The sequence below is a fragment of the Melospiza georgiana genome, chromosome 6 (assembly GCF_028018845.1).
Source record: "Melospiza georgiana isolate bMelGeo1 chromosome 6, bMelGeo1.pri, whole genome shotgun sequence".
In the NCBI taxonomy this organism is placed as follows: Eukaryota; Metazoa; Chordata; class Aves; order Passeriformes; family Passerellidae; genus Melospiza; species Melospiza georgiana.
The window spans coordinates 4,973,063-4,988,326 of record NC_080435.1 but is presented as its reverse complement, the minus strand read 5'-3'; the positions used below and the strand labels follow the sequence as shown (position 1 = coordinate 4,988,326).

The 15,264-nt window shown below is 38.5% G+C and overlaps 1 pseudogene; it reads right to left on the bottom strand.

Moving 5' to 3' along the window:
* Nucleotides 1-12,608, bottom strand: part of LOC131084309 (cytosolic phospholipase A2 epsilon-like) — a 37,316-nt pseudogene extending 24,708 nt beyond the window's left edge.
* Nucleotides 12,609-15,264: the final 2,656 nt, after the last annotated feature.

Sequence of the window (15,264 nt, the reverse complement as noted above, 5' to 3'; positions counted from 1 at the left end):
ACAGAAGCATGTCTAGTTATTTTAGTTTTCCAATAATTCAAATGTTAAAATAAAAACGTTAAGCTAAAAGAACATCAATAGCAATGCAAAATCAAGGACTTGAAAGGTACAATATATCTCTTTTGAATTGTACTTAAGTTTTTAAATTCCAGTATCACACTATTTTTCCTGTGAGACTTCAACTTCTTTGAAAGCAGAGATAGGTTGTTACTTAGTCAACAAAAAGCTATCTGATGTTTATTTATCTTCCTTGTTCAACAGCACCCTGGTCTACAGCACTTCATTCTATGACATCCTTAAGAAACAGTCTCAAACGGGCTCACAGATTAGCTGGGGAATTACTGACAGAAAGACAATTTTCTTCACCAACTGGTCCCCAAGCCTTATTGATTGGTAATTAACAAAGGAATCTGAAAATACTTCCCACTGTTTCTAGGCCTTACCTAACAACTTAATTAAAATCTCTCTACAATAGCAGGAGATTCAAAATGAGCACATCACCTAAATGGATAAGAGAGAAACAACAGGTATTGGAGAAGATACTCTGTTTTGTAGACAGGGCAACAGAGGCACAGAATGTTTTGATGTATAAATTTACCTAAACTTCTTATGCAATAAGTCCATGAACAGAGCTAAAAACTGAGCCCACATGTCTTGAGTTCTAGTCCAGGGGTGTACATTTTGGTGATAATAGGAATTTTCAAAATGTCTGCAACTCACTAAGTGAGGCTTCTCAGAAATCTCCCTATCTTCAGCATGAAGGGCAAGGTCACTGTTTTCTGAGAATGCAGCATCATTTTACTTTGGGCAATCCCTTTGCATTAGCAGCTGAATCATGGTTCTTACCTGGTTCAATTTTCTAGATCAAAGGTGATACTAAGAAAAATTAAACCAACAGTTCCAAGGAATGAAGGTGCGGTCATGCACATATATGCAGTGTTTCATAGCTCTCAAAAGGAATAGAAATTAATTTGACCTTTTCTGCTGTACTACAATATTCCTTCTATTTTCTCAGCCCTGTATTACAGACAATGTGAACAGACCACTTCTCTCCACTTGACTGGAAAATTGACAAGGGTGACATTGACATCCATGGCCTTGAAACACCAAAATGAGTGAAATACAAAGGGATGGTGAGAAATTTTATCTGTAGGATTTTATCACTTCAGCAAACTTCATCATGATCTCCCCAAAAGGAAAGAAAATGCAAAACAAGAGGAGGAAGAACAGTTTGATAAAGGGATATGCAAAACTGTGTAATTAGTGATGTGCCAAGTTCATGAGACACATGTAGGAATGGCAGGAGAAAATTTTCAGAGAAAAATCTCTGGGAATGTGAACCACAGGCAAGGGCTGGTGGTACAAGTACCACACATTTTCAGAACACTTTGCATGTACCATAGTCCCCAAAAGATTTCTGTTAGACATTTTTCACTGGGGGGGCAAGAGTCAGCTGATGTCATGATGCTCAGGACAACCAAAGAATTAAGAGGGACTGGTGTGTAAGTATATCATCTCTATATTCTATGCATTTGTCATGGATATGTTATATAAACATCTGTGTGTTTACTCTGGTGTTAAGATATTTTCAAGCCCCTGAAACAGCCAACTTGTCAGATAAATAAAGTGGAAAAAACTCCCATATCAAAATAAACCTCTGATAATGCAAATAGATATTATGTGGCATAAACTACCTTCAACTGTGATTTCTTAGCTACTATGACTTCAGTGTTTTGCATCTGTGCAATATCTAGCAGAAACAGAGGCTGATATAGAAATTTGAGAACAATGTAACATCAATAAAAAAATGTGGTACTTACAAAAATCTGCCTGATGGGCATTTTTCAACTTTATGATTCTTACAGTAAGCAAGGAGTAAGGTGTCATTTCTTCCTGCTGAAAAAAAAACAACAAAGGAGATGTATCTTGATACATTGAATATATGTATTGACTGTAACACAACCAAACACTGAAAAGAACCAAGGTTCTGCTAAAGTTGTCTCTTCCAGTTGGCATCACAGCAAAAATATAATAGGCAGCAAGATGCACTTTCTTCACAAACTTTGTTAACCCCTAAAGCCTGTAGCTATCTAAGCATAAAGAGAAGGTGTGGGGAGAGAGGGTGAATAGGAAAGTTAAGTTGGTGTAAATAAGCTGAAAAAGTTCATTTAGCCAGTAACATTAAATTGTATACATGAACATCAGCAGCCAATATGAAGACAAAATTCAGTGAATCTGAAAATCAGAGATGCTTCAAATTTGGTTTGTTATTGGCCAACAGCCTGTGTTGTGCTGTAGGTAGAATAAAGGCTTATGCAAAAAAGTCTTCTTTTAATGCATGCTTGGATAATTGGAGAGAAGGAGGGTTCTTTTTTTAAGTTTTCTTGCTTGTTTTTAAAACAATAATTTTCATGAGAGTGGGATGACTAAGGATGAGTGTTAGCACCTTAGGGAATGTCTCAGGACTCCACAACACATGGCTTTGGACAAACATTCCAAGTTGCTTTGTGGGAACAGAGGTTTTCCTTACCAAGGATGGTTATCTGATTGATGGACATGGAATAGTTTTGACTACAATCCTTAATTTCAAAGAAGGTTATCTCCAATTCTTTGTTGGAGGTGCTAGGTCTGCCCATCTGGGTCTGCAGGAGTTGTGACAATCACATGTGCTTAATGGATTTTACATCTTCAGAGAACATACCCATCATGTCCCCTAGCAGCAGATACAGCAAGCAGGATATCAGCAAAAAGAAGGAGAAAACAGACAATGCTTACTGTGGCTGCAGCACAGGTGGTCATATTGATTCTCTAACTGTGCAAACAGTTGGGGAATATTTATCAAAACAGCTCAAGTTTATAGAAAGGAAAGAGAGTTGAATCATGATTGTGCTAAAGAGATTGAATGCAAAGGGTAAAGCAGCGCTGGGGATGGCTCCCTCTCTCACTGTTTAGGAACAGAAGCAGAAGAAAAGAAGGAATTTCAGATTGTTTTAAGTTCTGCAGTTTATGCATGATTATAGTAGTAAGAGGTCTTTGTTTGGTAGAAGTAACATAAAATTACTGCAGTGGATGTCTGAGGATGAGGCTTTGCAGGGGAGAAAATGCAAACAGCCCTGAGGTCTGACTGCAACTGCTGCATGAAGAGCTTTAATCTGCATACAAATATGTTATCAGATCCTGAATTGAGTATCTCCAACAAAAGGGGAAGGTATAAATAGTACATCTATAAATAATACGTAATTTTAAAAGTCACCTTGAGTTAGGCTATGAAATAATAAGGAAATTTTCAAGGACTTCTGAGCAAAGCACTAATGAAAAAAAATATTATAGCATTAAAATGAGGCAGATTCAGGAATAGGGAAGTGTTAGTTTGCAGTTCTAGTAGCAAGGATCTGTGTAAGTTATAAAATGACCAAACTTATTATAATGCCTCTTGTGTATTTGCAAAAAGATATTCAGACAAATAATACCGAAGGCACAGCATATGGTGGGCCAAGAAACAGATGGCCACTTCAGTGACCAATAGGTAGGTGGTCACTGATATTCAGACAGTGCTCAAGGAGAAGTTCAGATAATGGCAGAAGAAAAATAGATCAGTAATTCTTAAAAAGTCACAATATGCAAGATCATCAAAAAAAAGGGGTGGCCAAAGAGAGAAGCTGTTATGAAAGCTAATGACCAAAATTTGGAAAAGACAATCTGAAGTGAAATAGAGCAGAGCTGGTTGAAGATGATGAAATTATTGGAAGATATTTTCTGAGAGACTTCAATTAAAATAATAGGGAGTAACTCTTGAGTGAAATAACAGAAAGCACCTACAAACATGCTGCTACTGTGACAAAAGTCAAAGGCTGATAAAAAGGTCAAAGTATAAGAAATCAGTGAGACAAGACAGTACATCAGCTGAAGTGTGTAGAGCGTTGGACCATGGGGAATCCATCATGATAAAATTTAGCTTAACCTCTCAAATAGTTTCCATCTCTATAAGAATGAAAGACATGAAGGTCATCAAAGGAAATTGCACAAAAAATGCAGTAATTTCCAGGCTATGAAGTTGTTAAAAAAAATGGCAAGATTGATGTTTTTATAAAACACTGGGTAATTGAAAGGCATGTTAAATAGAAGCCAGTGCCTAATATAACCATCCTGCCTGCCCATCAGCTCAAGTTTATGACCAGGAATTGTACCAGAATGTCTTCAGTGAGCTGACTGTTAAATGCTAACACTTTGTGTTGTGAGGTACAGAAGCAGCACATCAAAACAAGTGGGCTAAGTGCCAAAAAAATGCATTATCTTCATCAGGCTACAAAGAATAGAGTATTTGGCTTCTGGATGGGTGTATTCCAAAACTGAAAAATAAATTAATCATTGTTGCTCAAAGTCATTTGTAAGGCCCAGGATATTTTACCTGGCTATGTTCTAAACAGGGGAGGTAAGATCTCAGCATTATCAGTTGAGCCAGCTCCACACAATTGTGAATTGTTGTTACATTCCCCTGAAAATTTAGCAGTGGAACATATCTGACTTTGCACTATAGCTAAATTCCATGCACAGCCCCAGGCATGTTTTACTAAACCAAATCCAGTAGTTATTCAGTTTATCACACAGCTATGCAAAGCCCTCTCAAATTTAAACAAGTACTTAGGCAAATGTTTGAGCATTTGCATTAAGGAAAGTTTATACCTGTTTACTTCTCCTGGAAGTCAAGGTCTGCTACAAGCATGTTATCCTTTCTAATAGCTCCCTACTAATGATTATCTGTGTAAGCTATGACTTACAAAAATTGAGGCAATTACCAAAGCTACATAGGAAACTCAATAGCTGTAAGAGGCAGAAATTGGCCAGTTTAGACAAGTCCGTGCCTTTAGTGCCAGTTTTCTGCCAAGATTTATTACTTGAGGAGAGAAGGCATTCAAAACCAGGAGGTAAATAAAGAGTGCCTGAGAATGTCTTTGTTGTTAAATGCCTGTGCACAGCAAACAGAACTTTCAGAAATTCATTTGGCAGGAAGAAATTATGGCATGAATAATGAATTGAAGCTGTGGAAAGGGCCCCACAGCCCCCTCTACACTGGAGATTATGGCCACAGAATAATTTTTTTATTATTACTTCAGGTATGTTCTAAAACATATGCTGGATTCTAACAATCTTTATGTAAATATAACTACATTAGCGGTAAAGGGGGTTGGTTGCTTTTAGCCATGGACATTCTAACCCAAAACAGAACTACAGTATGAATACATTAAATCATTACAAAACTGCTAAGGAGATTGGGTCATCATTTTCCCCCAACAGCTGCTTTTCCTGCTTTAGTACATTCTGTTGCCGAGCTTTAGCATACGCATACACACACAGAGAGTAAATTAGGAACACCTGAATGCCATGCCAGGTTTGGTTGTGCTACTTTGCCCTTACAGCAAGTTTCACTCCCCACTGGTAGTTTGTACCTTTTGTACACTAATATCCATCTGTAGGAGCTGTCAGCACGCTGTTAACAAGACATCAGTTTGATCAATCAGTTTGATAAGGTTGTGACATACATAGGCAAAACAGTGTTTGTGGTTTTCTGTTCATTTGGTAGTCTGGTTACACGAAAAGAACCCAACAAAATATATATGAGCTATAGACGCTTGAATCACACATCATTTAAAATGCCATCAAAAGTAAGTTTTCTTTCCATTTGTAGCCCCCATGTTTTACTTGGAGGCAGTTTGGCACAATGCCAGCAGCAAAAATCATCACTGATAGAGCTGCTACGTGTTTGATGCAACTCTGCCTGTGCCAGAGGCCCTGCAAACGTGTCCAGAGTTGTTCTTTTGTTGTGAGGAAGTGCACAGGGATCAAAGTGGGCATTTGTCCTGAAAACTGGCAATACTGACCAAACCCCAAAGGTTCACCAACAACCGTGCTCTGACTTTCTGCCTATGCCAACATTCTCCATTTGTTCTGGGTAAAGCTCCATGAAGTCAATAGATAGCATTAGAAGAAAGCCAAAGTGAGTCTCATTTTAACAGCAAATCAGTAACTTTTCCACTAAGAGAATTCCCTAAGGAATAAAACCATGGAAACAACACATTCTTTATTATTAATACTATGCAGATGTTGCCTCTAAAGAAAATTGTCTTTCATTAAATATTCCTATTTCTACATAACCACGTGAATCTTTAATAACCAAATCTGGGCAGGGGGGAAAGATCCTACCCTGCTCAAAAAAGTATTGGTTTAGTCCTCTATATTTTTAGTTTGTAAAAATATGGTACCTTAGCATCATCACTTGGGGCTACATAGTGCATCATCCATTTTCTTTCTTCATTTTCCAAGGGGCTTGATTTTCTGCTTGAATGCTGCTGAAAGAAGAAGAACAGGGGATAAAAAAGAGAGCAAAGATTTTTTTTTTTTTTTTTTTTTTTTTTTTTTTACTTATTTCAGTTCCCCACTGTAGCATTTCAGTGTGGAACAGGCAATTGGCACCTCCTCATTGTGGCTAATGAAATAGATGTACCAGTTCTGTGCTATATGGAAAGATTCTGACTCCATGTCCTGGCAACTGCAAATATCCAAGAAAGGATAATCCGGTTTTCTTGGAAATTTATGTCCTATAGATAACAGGGAACTCGACCTGTTGTAGTTCAGGGGCAAATCTGAATCAAAACTCCAAGACTGCTGCCAGGGTTATTCAGTTTTCCACTTACCTGAGATAAGGCAGAGGTCGATGCCATCGAGATCGCTGCTACATTAAAAGCAGCTGCTGTGAATGGCACCTTAGTACTGGGCTCCACAGGCGCCAGTGCCTCCTGAAACAAATTTACAATCCTGACAAAGTCTCAGAAGTTGCTGAACAGGTGTTTTATTGCACTGAGTCAGAGCTCCACCCCTCCACGATTTCTGAAACAGGGAAATTTCCCACCCACATTATTTGTCCAAAGAGCAGCTGCTGCAAGGTGTGAGCCTTCGTAGCTGCAGGTCTTGCGGCTGAGCAGAGCTTGCTGAGGGACCAAATTGTTCCCACCTGGGGCTCAAGGAAATGCAGTAGCAGCTGTAACCTGACTGATGATATGATAGAGATCATCTATGTGAGATAGCCTAACAGGGATATTCTAAAAGTGATGATAGTCTAATAAACACATCAGCGTATTTTCTCCATGCAAACACCTGAATTCCATACATAATTACATCCACAATAAAAAATAAATTTAAAAACAGCTATGGAGATGGTTGTTAGAATGAAGACATTTACATGAGGAAGAGAATAAGAATTCTTCTGAAGGAACATGTTTCCCTGAAAAGTGCTGTTGCATCATGATTTCTGCGTACACACTCGATCTCAAAAGAAATAAAAGAAGGTATGATAAGTAACATTTCTCTGCTCCCTAAACTACATTTTATCATTTTTCCATTTGAAATGTCTTTCTTATTTCTGGGCTTCACATTTAATACAGCATGCAGCTTAACAAATTTAAATGAGATTCAAACATTTCATCTTAAAAATCATTAAATATTTCAACAAAATAAAATATCAATTTCTCATGAAGAAAAGCTCCAGATTTCTTACCAACTGTATTGAAATTGTCATCTGGCTGGACGTTATTATCAGATTATTGGAATTTAATGGACTGATTGAACAATTTTTTTGTTGGAATTTTTTTAATCTAATGAGGATCTGCATGTGTTCAGGACACCTCTAGGAAGCTCAGTGATTAAATTTTCTAAGACATTATGCAAGCATTATTAGCCACACATACATACGCATTGAAAGTCCCCCTGAATGATTAAAATTAGTGCTTATGAAAGAACTTGAGATTAATAGGATGACAAAGCATCCTGCTTCCTCTTAGAGATGGGCAAATGTGTGAAATCACTGCCACTCTGACTGTGGGTATGAGTTTTGTACCAGGACCTTGACTAACAGAAACTAGAGACAAACCCAATGACTTCTAGAAGTCTCATTACATACTTTTCTTATGTGAACAGAGGAAACAATAGGAAAAGTTGTTCTTACAAGAAGAACAAGTTAAGACAATCTTATCATCTTACATGGAGTATTCTATTCTTCCTAAAGTTTGATTTCTTAGGTTTCATTTTTTTATCTGTGTTATCTTTTTTTGTTGATGCTTTTTTGAAATAAGCACATTAATTTTATTCATGAAATACAAGAGCTGTTTGCTTTTAACTTCCTTTCTCACCTTCATTGTATTGAAATTTTCTGGAACTGCTTAACTGAAGCCAGAGTTAGATAATCTACAGCAGTAAGTTAAGGAGAGTCACAAGTCTCTCCCATTCCTTGGCTGATGCTTTATTTAATGTGAGCATCTGCATTTCTGTAAAATAAAGTATTAGAATCTTTTTTTTTTTTCCTGTGAGAATGGTGACAAGAAACCGTTTAGACAAAAGTGATTGTATACACAAAAGCACACACATTTTCTATTTCTTCTGCTACAACCTACCTGTGTCCCTGGCTGAAGTACCTAGAAGAGTTTCAGCGCCTCACCGAGGAATGAGAACATTTATTACAGCTCTCAGATCAAGGTCATGTTTCTGAAATGTATGGAAGCTAATGGGTGTGAGGTTTTTGCACGAGATCCTGTTTTCATTTCCCTTGTCATATTGCACCTTTTCTTTTAAGACAAAAGGAAATGAGGTGGGGGAAGAAGCCTTCAGCATCCCTTAGGAAGTTGACTAAAAGTTGCTTGTTGCCTGGAAAATAACTTTTCTTTCCTAACTCAAGCTTCCCTATATGAAATTCTTTTTCTTTGAGCTCAAGACAGAGGTGGCCAAAGGTACCTTTGACTCAAAGCTGGCACTGGTATTAAATTTCCCAAATTAGTTCAAAGTTCAAAATTGCTTTTTGCTATGAAGCACTACTCCTTTTGAGGCAAACACATCCTTTTCACAAGGTGTGTGCTCAGGATATACTTGACTATGACTTGACTTGACTAAGTCATCTGTAAATTAAACTCATAGTAGAAGCTGGTTGTATTTTCTCTATATTGAGTCGATGAAAAAAAAAGCATGACAACTGCAAGTAATGACTAAACATCTCCACACGGGATGGTTCTGGAGAAGCCTTAATGTCCAGGCCACACTTGACACCGAACTTCCGAATGTCTGAAGGCAGCTGAGATGAATCCCACCGTGGGCAATCCACATGTCCTCTTCAGTCACTTGTTTCCAAAGTTACTGATGCAGAGGGAACCTGCCATCGAGGAGCCTGGTTTTGTTGTCAGCACGTGGATTCACCCTGTTGCAATGCGAAGCTGCAAAACACCCTCGGGCAAAAGCTCTATTAGCATACAAATGAAAAATCCTCTCTGGTATCCACTCAAATAACAAAGAAGAAGTTTTGTGATTACCAGGGTGGCAGAGAATGCAAAATTCAATGTGGCTAGTAGCAGCACAAACTTCCAGCCATGCTCAGGTTAAGGATCACCAAAGGCCCCCATGGTGGTGAAATAGGCAGCCTGACTTGGGATTGCTGCCCGTAAAGCACAGGCTGTGCAGCGGCAGCTCATGTCCTGGAGCATTAAGGGAGTAATACCAAGCTGGATTTCCTGTGAAACCCCAGGCTGCCATCTATTACCGTGCCTGAGTGGGTCGCAGCTGGTGAGAGAGAGACGGTGAATCTTGTTTCTTGAAACAGAAGGCTGATTTATTGAGATATCATATATAATACATTATTACTATACTAATAGAATATAGAGAGAGGTTTGCAGAGCAGCTAGGCTAGGCTAAGAATAGATAGAAAAGAATCTAAAACAAAGTTGTGGCCAAGGACTCAGTCCCCTGGCTTGCACTGGTGATTGGCCCTTAATTATAAACATAGAACATGAACCGATCACCAATCAAAATAGGTGTCCCTGTTGCATTCCCCAGCAGCTGATAATAATTGTTTACCTTGTCTTCTGAGGCCTCTGGCCTCCAGAAGACGCAGAAATCCGAAAGAAAGGATTTCTGTGGAGAAATGTCTGCGACAGCCATCTGAAGATGTTCAGCAGCAGATTAATAAGAGACAAGTTTGGGACCAACGGGAAATGTCAGAGGGAAAGACTGACACCAGAGGGCTGCAACAACTCTCTGAGAAAATTTCACTCCTGACTTGTGGGGTAGAGCCTCAGTGGCCAAATTATACAGTTATTGCAGCTCAAAGAGCAGAGAAACCTTGCTGGGCCACCCCAAGATACTACACTTACGGAAATTTTGGGGTTTTGGGGTCTGTCTGCCAGCTGATGAGCTGGTGGTGAGACACAGTTCACCCAAAGTTGCTCTGCCTTGAAACGATTTTCATTTAAGGTTTTTTTCTGCAATGATTTTTTCTCCCTAATTAGTCTGATGGTGTCTAAGACCACAATAAACACATTATAAAACTACCACTCCAACTGAGTTAGGAATTCAATATTAATGCTCAAAGACATGGGATGGATCAGATTTAATTATTAAAAGATTTATTAAAGTGACTGCTAAGGACAAATAAAAGATGAGTTAGATTTTGTGTTTTCTTTCCACTTTTGTCAATCATTCTTCATGATTGCTCCCTTCAGACTCTTTCCTATCCTTTACAGCTTCTCTGCAGCCTACAGACTCTTCATTATGTCTCATCCCTATACCATGGGCTTTTGATATCAGGTGTTCCAGCACATGTTCCTCTCAGACTTTTCAGACCACCTTTTTGAACATAAAAGAAAAGGGAGCTTCACTGAAATCCATTCTGTTTTATTCCTGATTACTATCTTTACTAGAAACATCCATGTTCTGTTCAGGGATACAGGTAAATGGAGCTAATGTGCATCAGTATGATGCTTCAGGCCCATCTGAATAAAAGCAAAAATGTTGAAGTCCAGATCATAACAATCCCCACAAGAGCAATGTTGAATATTGCTCACAAGAATCAGGCTGATCCACATAGCTGCTTCTGGTGACCCATATGGTCTTTATTTGAACAAGATAAATATATATGTCATAATGAGAAAGGTATACATAAACATATTTATCTGTAATTCAAATATAGATTAATAGAATCTTTCAGGTTGGAAAAGACCTCTAAGACCATTGAGACCAACTGTTAATCTAACACCACTGAGTCTACCACTAAACCATGAAGGCATTAGGATAGAAAAAGGGAAATGGCTTGAGAAAATTTGGACCATAAGGTAAAATCAGCAGAAAAAGGAGTGCTTCTATTCACTTCAAATATTAACTTGATTTTAAAAGGTCTCTGTATGTTCTTCCCCACGACAAATAGGGAGTTTAGATATTTGTTGTTACATATAAAGCTAAATAGTACTGAGTCTGAGTAAAGTCAGCTTTATATAGTGAACATATAAAGCTAACTTTACTCAGACTCAGAAAAAATGTGTATTCAGACAATATTTCAGAAACTCTCCCAAAAGTACTTAATGTACTGGACAAATACTGATAGTACCTCATATCTGCAGAGTTATATATGTTCTTTCACAGAACATAATCTCTCTTCTGACCTGACTCATAGAAGACCTGTGCATATGCAAAAACGCAATACTTCTTTGGAGGTATTATGGAGCTTATATATCAATTTCTTAAATTAGTCTTTCTTTGTAAGGCACACACTGCCTTGAGTATTCTAGTTCTTGCCAGCATCACTGCAGTATCCCATCAAACACTAGAAGACGTTGGGGTTGCTAAAGCAACTTATCCAGAAATAACTGGCCTCTAAACCTTTCCAGCTGCAGTAAGTTGATGGTATCTTGCTGTCTTAATAAAGTCAGCAAGTGCTGGAGAGGTATACTTTTGAGTTTACTATCCTTGTCTAACATATGTGACATCAGAGGCTAACACCAGCTTTAAATTTCCAGTGTTCATTGCAGTTAGCTCCAAGGGATAAAGTACATTACAAAATCTAGTTGATGCATAAATCTGCTGGTTACCAGAGTGCATTTCCTGACTACAGAGAGAAAAATGCCATTTCCCATGAGAACTGTTTGAGAGTCCCAGGCAAGGTAAGGGAACCCCAATGCAGGTGACAGTTTCACTCCTGATTCTGGCTGTTCCTCCAAGCCTTCCCCATTGTTAAGCAGGCTCTCTTTTACGTCCTCAGTGTAAAAGTGGCCACAGCACCTTTCTGAGTGCATTGCCTTTCCAGCCAAGAGATCTACAGCCAGCATGTTTCAGCACACATCAGGAGACTGCTTTTCTCAACACGGAAATGCCTCAGGATTTGGTATAATGAAATTCCTAATTTTTCTGTCATTTTCCATATCACAAAAGATTATAGAATGGTGCATTATGAGACCACAGCTCACATCTGATGCAGATGTCTCCAGTGTGAGAGCCCTGGTGAAAAAACACAAGCTATGGGAAGAGGACATGCGCATACCCAGAGGAGGAAAGGCTGCCAGCCACTGTGGGCATTTCCCACCCCATTTGCTGCCTGAAGAGGAAAAGGAAGCACGGGGTTAGGTGATGTACTCACTCCAGCTCATCTTGCAGTGCTGAAATTCCTTGTGTCCCTTCCTTGTCTGAGAAAGGCCTGGCTGTTGCAGAAGCTCTCACATCCAGTATCTGCCTTGCGTGCTGTTCATTCATTGAGCAATCTGAACTCATGCGCATGACAGCCAGTCTTGCCCCATATACAGCATGTTGTCACTGGGAAGATGGAATGATAGCCTTTCCAGGGCACCTGGTAGGTCATGTAAGCAGTGCTTAACAAACCCAGGCTCCTTTGGGAGTCACAGCTGCCCTTTGTTCCTCTGAGCTGTCACCGTGCCTCATGCCAGCTGCCCATGGGATGGGGTCTCAGTGATGCCACAATACATGACTTCACATGGGCTTTAACAAAACAGTGCCATTTCCCGGGGACTCCACATGGCTTCACAGCTGTATGGGAGAATTTGGGACTGGTAAGCAAAAGAGTCTCACCATCATAACACATGCTCCGTCAGAATAAAATACAAACCTGTGCAGGAATCTAGTGTGGCCACTTACTCACAAAAGGGCTGATCACAAAGATTAAACTATGTCGACAGCTCTGTATGGAACGACTTTAAAGAAACCATTGCAAAACATCTTAAGGAAGTGTTTCAGAAATGCGTAAGGAAAGAAACATTCTCCAGGAGATCAAGATAGGCAACTTTGTAGGTACATCCTATTACATGTGAAATTAGATCACCATTGCAACACTATACTGTGCTAAAACTCACCGACATCAAAGTCAAGCATGACTCCTAAGTCAGGTCAAGAAAACAGATTAAAGAAGAACAAATTCTTGGTGGCAAACATTGCTGAATAGCCATTACAATAAATGTAAGGGAGCCACGCATTACTAAAGCATGTGGAAACCTGTCTAAACAGCTCTTGCATTAACTCTCACATGTGTTTGATATTTTGACCCTATGTGATGTAACAACTAAAACCTACTCAGTTAGATCACATTGCACAGATACAACATGAAAGGAAAATTAATTATTTGCTGTGTTTCTACAAGTCCAAGACAATAATAAGCTCATATGTGCAAATAAAAAGGAAATGTTTATGAAGAGAAAGCAAAATGCTATCAAAGGTTTGGCCTTATTACTTACTTCATATAAAAAGCAAAAATAATTACTAATTATGCTACTAAATCAGAAATTATAATAAAACACTTGTATTCTATGTTCAAAAAGATGACACTTTACATGTTTCATCAATGAATAATGAAAATGATCACATAGTCAACCAACATGTAATAAGACAGAACAGAGATCATTCTTACCAATTAGTTTCTAAAACATTGTCTAGGATTCTTGACTATCTATGCTTCAGCTATTTTAATTCTTGGTATACTGCAGAACTACAGAAAGAATGTGAATATTGTGCCAATTTTTAAAAGTAGCAAGGGGGATGTAGTAATGTGCCAGTGGTTTGTTTACCCTGGCTGCCATTGGCATAATGAATACAATACCTGACTAACTAAAAATAAATTATCTTATACTACCACTCTGGGTTCTCTTGCTATTCCTCAAAATGTGGGATGGTAGCCATGCATGCCAAATGCTCCATCATCCCTGAAGTAGTTGATAGAAATCTCTGTGTTAAAGGAAGAGTTGGTTTCAAGTTGCATACATTCCTTACTTTTATGCTTCATACATTTTGTACAGCATTTGTTAATGTTTATAATATATATATAACTTTTAGCATACAAAGCAATTATCCACTGAAAACTGTGCTCCACCACACAAGGGAGTGTTTTGCCAAAAAAAGATTGTTGATGTGTAATTAGTTGGCCTTAGGACAGTCATTAGCTAGTACAATTTACTGTCTGGACAGGTTCCACCCAATCAAATTCCATATATATATGTGTGTATAAAAACACCAGGGAATATTTGGAGTAAAAAATTATGTCTGAAACACTTTGCATGAATGCAGAATTAAAAGACCTACCTCCCTTGCATGTGAACTGAATGCCTATCCATATGGTTCAGTAAAGAGCTTAAGAACCATGTAGCTGTGAAATAAAAGAACAGGGGAAAAGGATAGGAAAGCCGGCGGAAGTTGATATTAATAAAGGGATATAACTGTGCCTTTCTTTTTCTTTTAATTTTTTTCCTTTTTCTTTCTTTTTAAAACTTTGTAAAAGTCTTACTTATATTTGGACTATGCAAAGAAATTCTTCTTTAATTTCCTTATTTTAGGTATGTTATAGAGGTGGTGCCGCTGCGAGACCAAAACATGTGCTGTCCAACGGATGCATTGATCTTGCAAGGCAGGTTACTGAAGCTGCCTTTAAGTCACCAGCGTGCACCAAGGCTGCAAAGGATGCCAAAGTAATTACAGGATGTCCTCCCAGAAATGTGCATGGCATAGCAAAATGGCAATGAAAGGTAACTGCATGGAAGAGATCTTTCTGGGGTTAGCATTAGCTAGAGGTTCCCTGTAAGGTGATGAGCAGGTTTGGTAAGCCCCGAGCTGTCTCTGGTAGCCAGTCAGTAGGAAATAGTGTTTTTCAATATGAAGAAACAGATTTTGTTCTATGCTGAATATCACATTTTTTAAAGTGTATCGTACAAAGACAGTAAGATCTTTTAATGCAAAGACTGAAAAGAAAGTCTGTATTCGGAAGGTAAAGAATATTTTTTCTAACTGATTTCAGAAGCAGTCCTTAGTGATAAATATCACTGACAAGTTTTCTTTTGAGGAATTTTTAAGAGTTTACCAGTCTCAAACTCTATTGAACATTTTCATGAGTGTTTTGGAAGTAAACGAGGCACCATGACTGGCCAGATTTGCAGAACAAAGATCAAGGGAGTAATACTAAGG